Source organism: Parasteatoda tepidariorum, chromosome 7 (assembly GCF_982258835.1).
Source record: "Parasteatoda tepidariorum strain Cologne lab strain chromosome 7, Ptep-v5.0, whole genome shotgun sequence".
NCBI lineage: Eukaryota > Metazoa > Arthropoda > Arachnida > Araneae > Theridiidae > Parasteatoda > Parasteatoda tepidariorum.
The window spans coordinates 29,408,790-29,421,040 of record NC_141761.1 but is presented as its reverse complement, the minus strand read 5'-3'; the positions used below and the strand labels follow the sequence as shown (position 1 = coordinate 29,421,040).

The window sequence follows — 12,251 nt, the reverse complement described above, 5'->3', positions numbered from 1 at the left end:
AAAAGTAATCAACAAAAACTTATGAGTAAGAAGAAATAAATGAGTAGTAATTTTACACGTTAACGACTCGTTAATCTGACGACTCGTCGTAGTAATTAATATTGTTTAAAAATAACCATAATATCGTTGTAACAGTTCATATAGAAAACGATCAATGTCTCTCGAATTATATTTTTAGAAATTTCAATATCAAGTTTGTTATTTTAAACATAACTAAAGCGAATACATACAGAGAAATAAATAAAATTTTAACGGATCAATAGTCTTTATTTAAAGTAAAATATGTGGAGAAAACAAGCACTTAAAATTGTAATAACTTTCGAAGAAATCGGAATTTTGAAAAAATACTAAAATTTTTAAATAAAAATGGACTTTACATTGCGATCAATTCTATAATTGCAATACTGCTGCAAATCGATAAGTTTACCAGTTAATAATTTTCGAACTAATCATCGAACGCTAATTTTTTTATTCCATCATCTTGTTTCGAATTTTCAAGTTTTATAGTTTCTGCGCAGGAAAACAAAATGTATCATAAGGTTGAATACCCAAAGCAGAGGCACCGCAGACGATTTTTCAATATACATATAAAATAATTCTTTTATAGCAGTGATTTGTTTACTTAACCTAATGCACTACTTGATGGTAACAAAATTTTATTTCAAACATATAATAGTAGTACAATAAAGTTCGAAATTATAGTTATTTCACAGTAATTATCTGTTTGTTAAGTATATAATCGAACAATATTTTTAAATTGTAAATTAAAGGCCTTATAAATTGATACATTACAACAAGTTAAATTCGCGATAGTGGCAGGAAGAGTAAAACGTTACATCGTGTGTATTTATAAATAGTTACGATAATGTTTCGTAAAATTAATAACTAATAAACTTTATAAACGTTCTAAAAAATTAATAAATAAAAAATAAATGTGGAATGAGATAGATGGACTAACAAAATTAAATAAAAAAAATTGGCAGTTTGAAAGAGTACACTTTGTTTTAGCTATAGAAAATTCTAATTTATAAATACATTTATCTTATGTAGTAAAATTTGTGTACTGAAGAAATTTCCTTTTTAAACTCGTTAAGTTTTCAAAATTTTATATTGACTCCAAATTTAAAAAGTAATTTAAATTAATGAATAAATTTGACTGCCTAAAATGAAGTTGCTTGTTTTGTTAAAATTTGACAGAAATTAAATCATTTATTTAATGTAATTTCTAATATTGTTTGTAAATGAATGTGCAGCTCGGTTCTAGCATGATGAAATTAGTAGTGTCCGATGTTTAAAATTTCATCATAAGAGCTATTTAATAATTTATTTCGTTACGAAGGAAAGTTCTTGTGTAATGAATTATCGAAATTCGAATTCCTGAAATAGCTAAATAACTACCGGTCTGACTCAAATTAATTACGACAATTAAATCACAATCCTATCCGAGTTTAACTTAAGCACATTGTGAAGTACATATTATAAACAATTTAGAGAAGAGAAATATTCATTAATAGGAAAATCATATTCTCAATTACACTCAATGCAAGTTATTTTAATCAATTAATAAAAATATTTTAGAGAATCTGAAAAAACACAAATACTCAAATAAGTAGATTATTTGCGGAAAATAACAGAGTATAAATCAACATTTATAAATAATGTGTTAGTAGAATCATTAAAAATTCGACTAATCAGCATCAAATCCCGAACTTTCTTTATAAAAATAAAAACACTTGCAATATTTATTAGTAAAGGCTAATTTAAAAAATAAACACGCCAATGTAATAAGACAAATATTAGCAAAATTAACATGTTCGCAAAAACTCTAATAATGTTAAGTATTTGTTATGAATGAAATAAAACAAGCAATTTGATACAGACATAAATAATTAATTGATAATTACCTGAACAATGTACCTATTATTCCCGAAAAAATTCACTAATGAATTCGGATTAAATGTGTCAATTACATGTTCACAAAAACTCTAATATTAAGTAATTGTTATGAATGAATTAAAACAAACAATTTGATACATAAATATTTAATTAATTGATAATTACCTGAACTATATGTACCAATTATTCCCGAAAAAATTCACTTTATTCACTAATGAATTCGGATTAAATGTGTCAAATATGAAGAGCAAACAAAAACTGAGAAAACCGTCCGCCAAATACCGGTCTTTATCATAGTACGACTAAATCGACTAATGCTTTTCAACTGATAGCAAAACCAGTGATCAAGAGATGCTCCAAACACTGTAGCCCCTCATCACCTCATGTTCACGTGCATTGCTCTACGCAACCAATGGATAGGCAGCGGGCTTGAGTGCCGCAACCATGATCGGCATGGATTCAGGAGATGCTTTCATATCCCAGTGAATACATTTGGCAATTTATGGCACTTTTTGGCGAGAGATGAAAAGCTGAGCTGGCGTTTTGGGGATTCTAAATATAGGAAGTCAGCTTTTTTTTTTCGCAATGCCTGTCATCATTAGCGTTGGTGAAGTTATCAGAGATTGTGGTTTAATTGGGGGTTTTGCGGGAAAAGTTATGCATGTAGCATGAAATTTTTTTTTTTGCTTATGATTCTACACGTGGGATTTAGCTGGAGTTTAATAAATCGAATAAACCTTATTTCAACAAAAATAGCCACGTAAATGATCAATGAATAGGCTACCTTTATGATAAGCATTTTCTAAAACTATGTAAATTTCGTAGGAGTTGGAGGTTATTGATAGGTATTAATCAATGCTAAGTAAATCATGAACAAAACTAAAAGTCATATATCGAGAGCTAAAATAATTACAAAACAAATAAATAAATAAAATAAAACTCTGAGAAGAGTTTAAAGGGGCCGTTCAAAAAGTACATACATCCCGATGGGGGGGGGTATTTGCTATTTTGTACGGTTTTGTACGATGGGGAGGGGGGAGGTATTGTACGAAATACGTACATTATAAGCATACACCAAATTTAAATTTGATTTTTTCCTACACACTCCTTAAATAAATATTTAATTTTATTTAAAACATAATTATTTTAAGTTTTATGAAAAAGGGGGTAGACTAATAAAATGTACGTACTCTAAGACCTTATGTACGGTAATGAACGAAAGGGGGGGAGGGGATTAAAATTTCTCCATCTTTGTGTACATACTTTTCGAACGGCCCCAAAGACGATTTTCAACCTCCAATTATACCTGTTTTGATTTTTTTAACATCTGCTTCCTCTACTGTAATTGAACAGATTTTGACGTCGTTTTTGTCTTTTTTTCGTTTGAATACTTATTTGTGAATCTTAATGTGTATAGTTTTTTTATTTTAAATTTTGATAAGGATTTTGAAAATACAAATTAAGGGTGCTCTTTACGAAACATCATGAATATATATATATGCATAGATTCTGTATCATGCAACTGAATATTCGAGTGCTGAAGTGGACGCCATACCGCGAGAAAAACTCTACATGACAAATTTTCCTTAAACTACATTAAAAATTTAAAATTTTAAGTATGGAAAAAATACATTAAGCTAAACAAAAACTTACTTTTTATTTTTTTATTTTCTCAAAATATCACAAGTTGCAAACAAATTTAAGTGAAATCAGCTGCTGTGGAATGGAAGTAATCCTGCCAAAATTTGATATTTTGAAGGGAAAAAAAAATTTTTTTCAGCAAACTAAACCTTAAACTTTACTCTTGGTTAATCTACTCTTCTTGAAATTTTAAATTACTCGTGTAGTTTAAAGAGAATTTTCCACGAAAAGTTTCTCCCGCGCCATAGCGTCCTTTCATGTAAATATTAACTCTAAAAATGTATTTAATGATTCACTAATATTATCAAAAATATCTAACCGAAAGCTCACATAGTTTTTCAAGCCTAATTATAATTTAAATTATTTATTTATCTATTCCTAAACTGAGCATATAAATAGAAAAACAACTTTTAATGTCTATCGAAGTCTGTAAAATCCGCCTACATCATTGATTAAGAAATTTTTTACCTTTGATTAATGAATCACAATATATTGCTATCAGTTTCGAGAATAATATGTACACGAGCTTTAAAACAGATTGTCAAATAAATCAAATATTTATGCATTTCTGTTTTCTTAAAAAGCTATTTGAAAAAATTGGTTCACAATTACGAAATTTTTTTTTCCGAAAATAATTCCGAGCAAAAGATAATTTTCAATACTTACACTTATAATTTTATTTAATTATCGTCAAAAAAAAATTTGAGCTGTAAAGCATGCAGGTATTTACACCATTTTAAAATGTGTGATTTTAAATGACAAAATACAAAATTTAAACGAAATCAGGCAAATAATTTTTGAGGAATCAGATTTGAGGTATCAAAGTAGTATTTTCAAGTTTACATTTTTCAAGAACTTTTCGACCAATTTCATTAATTGTTCGAATTTTTTTAATTCAAAATTACTTATTGTAAATGGTTGTAAAAATTTTGAGTAGTAAGATTTTAGAAGAACAGCATTCTCAAATCTTCATTTTTCACAAACTAATCAACCGATTTTGATTTTAAACTTTAAAAATTTTTTACCTTTCTGTTCAAAGATTTTTCAATTGTTGTTAAATAATAAAAATAATATTAAGAAGAAGTAACTATTGAAAACTATGTTGACATTGAATTATATTTGCAACTATTTGAATTATACTAGCAACTTAATTTTGACTTAATAACTTTGTTTAATAACAACTAGCAATTTAATTTGCTTAGATTATCTGAAACCTGATAAGCAAATGCAAAATTTTTTTAACTACAATACTAGTAATTTAGGTGTTATTTATTATAATCAAAATTATAAATAAGTTATTTATTAATTTAATGCAAACCTTAAATTGCGAGCTATGTGCTTTCTCATTCAGTTAGGAATGCCAATTACCTGACCACTTTTTAAATTCCAAAACTGATCTTTCGAATTTTATTTTTTTACTTCATCCAAATATAAATAGATAAATAAATATATTTTTCAAATTTATTCTCCAGAAAAATAATCTTCAATCACGTGTTCTTGTAATAAATGTATTTACAAGAACTCTACGATCCACAATTTTGATTATTAGATGCCATGAATGCAAAAAGCGTTTCTTTTTTTTTACTTTTTATTATTTTTTTCTTCTTCTTAGTTACGGTATAGCTTTTGGAAAACATTCCTGAACCTTACTAACTTATAAATTCGAAATTGCCTTTCCACAAGAAAATGAACTGATTTAAGGTCTTAAAGGTAAGAGTTAAAAAAAAAAAAGAAAAATAGAGAAGAAGAAATTCGAGATTATTAATAGACCTTTCCGCAGTAATTGGAAGTTCCTGGAAGTTTAACTAGCTGGAAATTACGAACTGCCAAGAAACTAAAGATATCTTCATGATATGATGTGATTTAGTGCCATTTCATCAGATAAAATATTCGAGATAAACAATATATTGAATCCGAAAGGTCAAAATTGATTGTAGTTTGAGTTACAATTCAAAGAAAGCGTTAAAAAATCATTTGAGCTGGAAGCGCGATGTAAATAATAAATTCTATTCAGTTGTGAAGCGAGTACAAATTTTTAGCTAGATTCTCGGAACTTAGTCCCTGGAAAACTGTAGTTTATGTTGTAAGAACATTTATAAAATTACATCATAAAAGCATATTATACATGAAGCCCTATAGACGTCCATAATACAAAAATTGATTGAACATGGATGTAAAATAAGAGCAATAAGGCCATTTTAAATAATTACAAAACATTATTTTAAGTCTAATTATTCATTTCTTTAAGCGAATTCCTTATGTCTGATTACCTTCTTTTCTGACGCCTGGATACACTGAGGTGACAAAAGTCATGGGATATCTCTTAATATTGTGTCGGACCTCCTCTAGCGCTACGAAATGCAAGTAGTTAGAAGTCTCTTGCAGGAATATTCAGCCACGTAGCCTCTATAGATATCCATCATTGCGAAAGTTGTGCACGTGTAGGATTTTAGTTCAAGAACTGACCTCACGATAACATCCCATAAATATTCGATTGGATTCATGTCAGGCGATCTAGCTGGCCAAACCATTCGCTGAAATTATTCAGAATATAAATTCACCGGACACTCTAAAAATGATTCAAAAGACATTTGAGAAAACAATTAAAGAAAAATGGAAGAAATGTACAGTTTGCTGCATTCAGCTGATAAAATCAGAGAATTAATGTCCACCAAAATTCACAATTTGTCGCAAAATTAGTCAACAGATGGCACTAATAATTGTCAAAACTGTGAAACGTTTTAAAAACTAATTACCATTTGCAACAACTGGGAACAATCTAAGGACAAAACTCACTGTCCCCTGGAAAATATTTCAGGTTTAGCATTTATCAGAAAACATTGTTTTAGATTTAGAGTATATCCAATTGACAACACCACCTTTTGACAAACTATTTAACTAATTTTGAAATCTGGGGAGAATAAACTAATCTCCCAAAGCAGGGCTTAACAAAAGATACATTTACATCACTTTCCGTTTTCTTCATCGGTTTTCTGTTATGATGTTACAGTTTTTTTGATAATTATTATCTTTGATAATCATTAATCATATGCTTTAGGTTTTCTGATTTTAGTCTCATAGTGAGGTCAAGCTTTTTGACGAAAAAAAGGTCTAGATAAGCTAAAATGTGAGTTTTTATATGTCATTTTTATTTTTCTATTTTATTGTTTTTTTATCTTTTTAAAATTTTTATTCATTTTTTCTTTATTAAACATATTATTTTTTTTAATTAATTTTTTTAATACTTATAATATGTAAAGCAATGTGTTAAAGCCATCTCCCAAAATTCTCATGACTGCTATAGCTATCGTTACCATAATTTATTCTCAATTAAATGATTGGATAAATGAAGGACAAGTTTCTTATTTTATTTATTATTATTTGCTTGCATTTTTCTGAACATTTATATGAATTAAAATGGCGCGTTAAAATCCTATTAAATATTAATGACTATTGGAAAAAATATTCTAATGAAATATTTGTTTGTACTCTATTAAAATATTCTAATGACAGCTATTACAACTATTGTCATCAATGAATTTTTATATAGTATGTGAATTATTGAAGAAAAAAATAACAAGGAAATAAATTGAATGAATCAATAAATCAGTTTATCAGTGAAAGAGTCGTATTGTTGAATTAGTAAAAAGGAGAATTAGTTAATCAACTAATCAGCTCATAAGTGAATGACTGCATCTTTTTGTAAATAAAAAAAAATGTTTTTAAAGTTACAACTCGTAGTACGGCTGTAAACAAAACAAAACAAAATAAATAAATAAAACAAAAAAGGAAGAAAGAATCTTCAAGTCTTTCATTATCTGTTTACCGTTTCCACGTTTGCTAAACGGCAATATGTCAGAGGGTTTTTTAAAAAAGGGTTTAAATGTGTAAAGGATGTGTATTTAAAAAAAGAAACATTTTTGTACACAGCAGCTTAATTGTTTATTGATATATTTATGCAATACATCGCAAAAAGAATTATATTTGCTAACTGTCAAACAGATTTTGGTTAAAGGTATTACATAATTAACTTATGTTTAGAACAATAGCAAACAAACTATAGCGCCATACTGTTCTAACTAAGTCAGTTAAATATTAGTATTAACTATAAAAATGTTAAATATTAACTGTGTAATATGTTATTCTTCCTAAAGTGATATTATTCAAGAATTTCAGACACAAAAAATATTATTAATTGTATAAAAATTTTTACTAGACGAACAAAAAGTTTGGATTTTAAAGGAAGAGGATTAAATATAATATTAACTAAAAATGTTTCCAGCATTTTTAAAAATAAAGTTGCCTCATTAAAAAAACTTTAAAAACTGTCATAAAAAAATTATATAATTGGCTTAATTTCTGAAGGAAATTCTTCATAACAGAAATGTAGGATGTTTAATTTATTTTGCAAGTAAATTTAATGATGTTAAGTAGGGGAGAGTGGGGTCAATTGTAACAGGGTACGATTGTAACAGAGCAAAAATTTCGAAAGTCGGGATCTAGATTTGGTTCCTAGGTGGCGCACAAGGTGTATTTAATAAATCTACATGTACACCCCTGCTGGCAACCATTTTAATGTACTTTTGAAAGAGTTACATCGCAAAAGATATTTTCACGCTACGTAAGTACTTTTTTTGGTATTAGAATATTATATTGTAACAAAGTAATTTTGCTTAAACAAATAAAAATTATTAACCGAATATGTAAGTGGACACCTTAATTAACATTTCAAAAAAAAAGATTAGTTTTGTTAATTAACTAGCATTGTTTTTTACAAATGAAGCTGAAATGGCGTCTTGGGGACGATTGTAACAATAAGTAAAGGGACGATTGTAACAGCTGAAAATAAATAATCTTATGTTTACAAACCATTACTTAACTCTTTAAGAACCACCAATAGTTTCCTATATCATTTATATTATGTTGCATGTGCATTATTTTATTTGTCACCTTTCACAGCATAAATTAAAATTTTTAACCCCTTAAAGTTTAAAGTTTAACCCTTTAGGTCTCTGCTCATTATTATTTTTACTCCTAAAATATCACTACAATTTTGATCAATAAAAAAATATATCACAACTACGATAATATGTATAATTAACTATGTTTTAGTTGAATTTATGAACTGTTACAATTGACCCCGTAAGTGGGGACAATTGTAGCAAGTGCACGACTGTCAAAAATTGTTAATAACTAATATAATAACATTTAAAATAAGGTATTTATTTTTTTTTCTAGTAGAGGGTAGTCTACTTTACTCGTCTGTCAATTAATACTAATAATATATTGAATTTTTTGTTAGCTAAAAATAGTTAAGTAAAAAATTTTACAATTTACCCCACTCTCCCTACTTTTTTATTATTATGTGAAATGAGAAATGCCTGACTATTCGAACTCGTTTGAAAACCTAAACTTATTCCAACTTTAATCTGTATTTAATGCTAAAGCAGAATTCATTTTTAGGTTCGGGCTGTAGAGGCCGATGTCTCTTTTCAAGGTTATCAGTGACTCTTCAAAAAACTTGTGATGTTTTCTTTGACGGAAAACATGATAATACATCAATTCAGGAAATTTATCAAAATCAAGACAAATATTCTATTAGAGTCACATTTAATAGCTACGAGGAACCTTATCTTCAGTTACTTTGGGAGAAATAAAAAAACAATTCATACAGAAAACGAAAAAAGTATTATTATATTTACTCTGATGTATGTATTTAGTGAAACGGCGTTAAGTATTTCAGGATGTATATTCAAAGCAAAGAATATACACATGGGCTCAGACTTATTATGTCCATCCATGCTCACACTGAGAGAGTGTCTAAAAGGATCTCGTTCAATTTTCCGGAGCTCAGTTAAAAGAATTATAATTTTGTTCAGAGCAAAAAGAAACAACATTATGCATAAAATCCTTATAGTAAACATTTTACCCTAATTCAACTTTTTAATTTCTTTCCTCAATTGTTTTCCATTAAATTAAGCCAATAATTTAATGGAAATTAAATTATTGGCTTAATTTAATTTCCAAGCCAATAGAGACAGGAGAGATCCAAGGCTTCTGAGTTTTCTTAACCTTGGACTCTGGGATGCAGATGTTAGTTTGGTGGTCAGCCAAACTCGGAACACCCAGTGTTTAGTCCCCAAGCATGCTTGGTACTCATTTTATCGACCCACTGAAGGGATCACAGACTGAGTCAACCATGCCCGGTTCGAGAATCGAACCCTGGACCTGTGGCACGAAAGTGCGAAGCGCTACCACTAAGCCACCGGGCGTTCTCTTCTTCACAAGCTTTGGTTTTTTCTCAAAACTAGTTCAAGTATCACGCACAGCATCCATTGGAATATCTTCCCATACTCGATTTAGAGCTCTCCGAAATTTGTTCAAATTTGCATTTTACAACATTCAGTTTTATGTACCCTCACTCAAATTAATTCAATTGATTAAAATCATGTGGCTGTACAAGTTAAAGATACAGTAAGTAAGAGAAGCATAGTTTCGAATAAATTCCATATAAAGCTTTGTGATCAATAATTCATATAAATATAGATATAAAATTTTGCAATTAACTTATAATGCATCAATACCAGGTCCATACAATATTTCTTCTCCAAGTGCTAGTATAACCTATGCAAGAGCTAGTATAACCTTTTTTTCTTGTGGATCTACCCTCATGTGACGCTTCATGTTTTTAAAGTAGCACCTGAAGTTCAGCGTTTATTTTAGGCTTATTATTTGGCTGCTGAGCCTATATTTATTTCTAATTGTTCTAAAACTTTCTATAAGCCTTTTCAACCTTCCTTAAAAACTATTGTAGGTAAATAAGTAACAATTTCATTTAATTATATTGAAAGTACCGTTAATTATTTTTCTTACATAATTTAAACAAATTGTTTCAAAGAAGTAGTTAAAATGATAGTATTTTATTAAAATGTTTTGATAGGAGTGAGAAAATCAATTAATTGCTGTATTAAGTCACTTGTTTATACATGTCACAACGCGTCCTGCTTCACCCACTGCTGTATAAAGCTGTAACTTTCACATTTTTACGAAAATCAATTCAATATATTTTGGTACAATAATCGCAAAAAGATAAACTATCTAAAACAGCATTTTTTTTTTAATTTATGAAAATTTTACTGTGTTGTTTCTCTTAATTGTTTCTGTATGAATAAATATTTAACTTTGAAAAAAACTCAATATTTATATATTGAGTTTTCATTACATTCAGAATCGGAAAAAAAAAAATTAGGAATCGCCGGTTTAGACGATGAGAATAACGATGAAATAAGTGGGTTGGCAAAGCGAAATTTCGGGCAAATTACTGTATTAGCAAAATGATCCTCTTTTGCCGGTAAAATTAGGCCTAACGACCAGTCCTCGAATTAGGCCTCGAATGTTATTAATTCTATACTTTAGAATAGTCGCAACTCAGAATTGAATCGAATGTTCGACGCCGACTATAAAACAAAATAAAATTAATGCTTGTTAATTGTCATAAGTAATCTACTCTAACTAACTGCAATTTAAAATTTAATGCTATTAATAACTAAAAAAAACTTTTTTAAAATAGGAAATACAGCAAAAAGAAAAAAAATCTCAGTTTTTTTTTTCTTTTGTGCTCGCGCTCATACTATATTTAATTTAAAAGATTTCAATAAACCATTATTTATATTATTTTTTAAAAGAATTATTAAAATTATTTGTGAAAATATCAATAAAAATTTTTTTTAAAACTACAGCAATTTTTCTGAAATACAAAAAAATAAATAAACAAAATAAATTATAAAAGCTTTTTTAAATATTTTTTTCCTGCTAGCACAAAATTAAAATAAAAATGCGACCCGTGCAAGTAATATGGGCTTCCCAGCATTAATATGAACTTTGTTATATTCCAATATCTCGTTTAAAAAACAACAGTCCCTAAAATTTATCTAAAATTACGTGAAATTAAACAAGTGATAAACGGTTAGTTATGAATAAAATTCAAAACTTTCATAATTCACATCAACATAAAACTTTTATAATTCACATGCCTCTTCTGTACTGAGCAGTCAACTTATTTAAGCGTAAAACAGAATTTTTCATTTTTCTTCTAATGAGTAAATATATTAATTGACTTGGCGATAAAAAATATCTCTATGGCAACCATCAAGTAGTTGTCGCCATGGTGACTGGCCATGGAGGCGTACTTTCCGTTTTTTTCCTCCTTTCTTGTTTTCTATATATATATTTCTCTTTACTAATGGAACGTAAGTTGTTTTATTAAAATTAGTTTCCTAAGGTCGAAACATAAGCTTTTACCTGTTATTCTCTCCACTTCAAATGATTTCGAAATTAAAATTTCTTCTAGAAAATTATTTACTCCGCTTCGAATTTATTGATAATCTAAAAATAAATTTCGAGCACTTGTATATCTCTTTACAAAAATTAGCACAGTGTAAATTACTCTTTTTTTTTAATAAGCTTGGGGAGTTCGTCCTCATACCTAACAAAACAAACCCTCACGATTGCTTAGTGCTCACCTTGTTTCTAGACGAAAAACTGTAAGTTCCTTAAAAATTATTCAAAAGAAGAAGAAAAAAATATCAAAGATTTGGAACCACATATTAAGTTTCCGATTTCATTAATATAAATATTAAACCTGATCATTTTGTTTAGTTACTAGCATTGCAACTGCGTTTACAAACTTAATTTAATTTCGTAAATAACTTTTC

General features: G+C 28.2%; 1 protein-coding gene across 2 annotated transcripts in view; it reads right to left on the bottom strand.

Moving 5' to 3' along the window:
- Positions 1-2,380, bottom strand: part of LOC107447556 (protein phosphatase 1 regulatory subunit 3B) — a 28,930-nt gene extending 26,550 nt beyond the window's left edge. Inside the window, exon 1 of one of the 2 annotated variants that reach the window (XM_087167589.1) lies at positions 2,062-2,380. The gene's annotated coding sequence lies outside the window, so the exon portion shown is untranslated. Of the gene's footprint in view, positions 1-1,904 lie in introns of both variants that reach the window. The other variant, XM_087167590.1, reaches the window with a different exon arrangement.
- Positions 2,381-12,251: the final 9,871 nt, after the last annotated feature.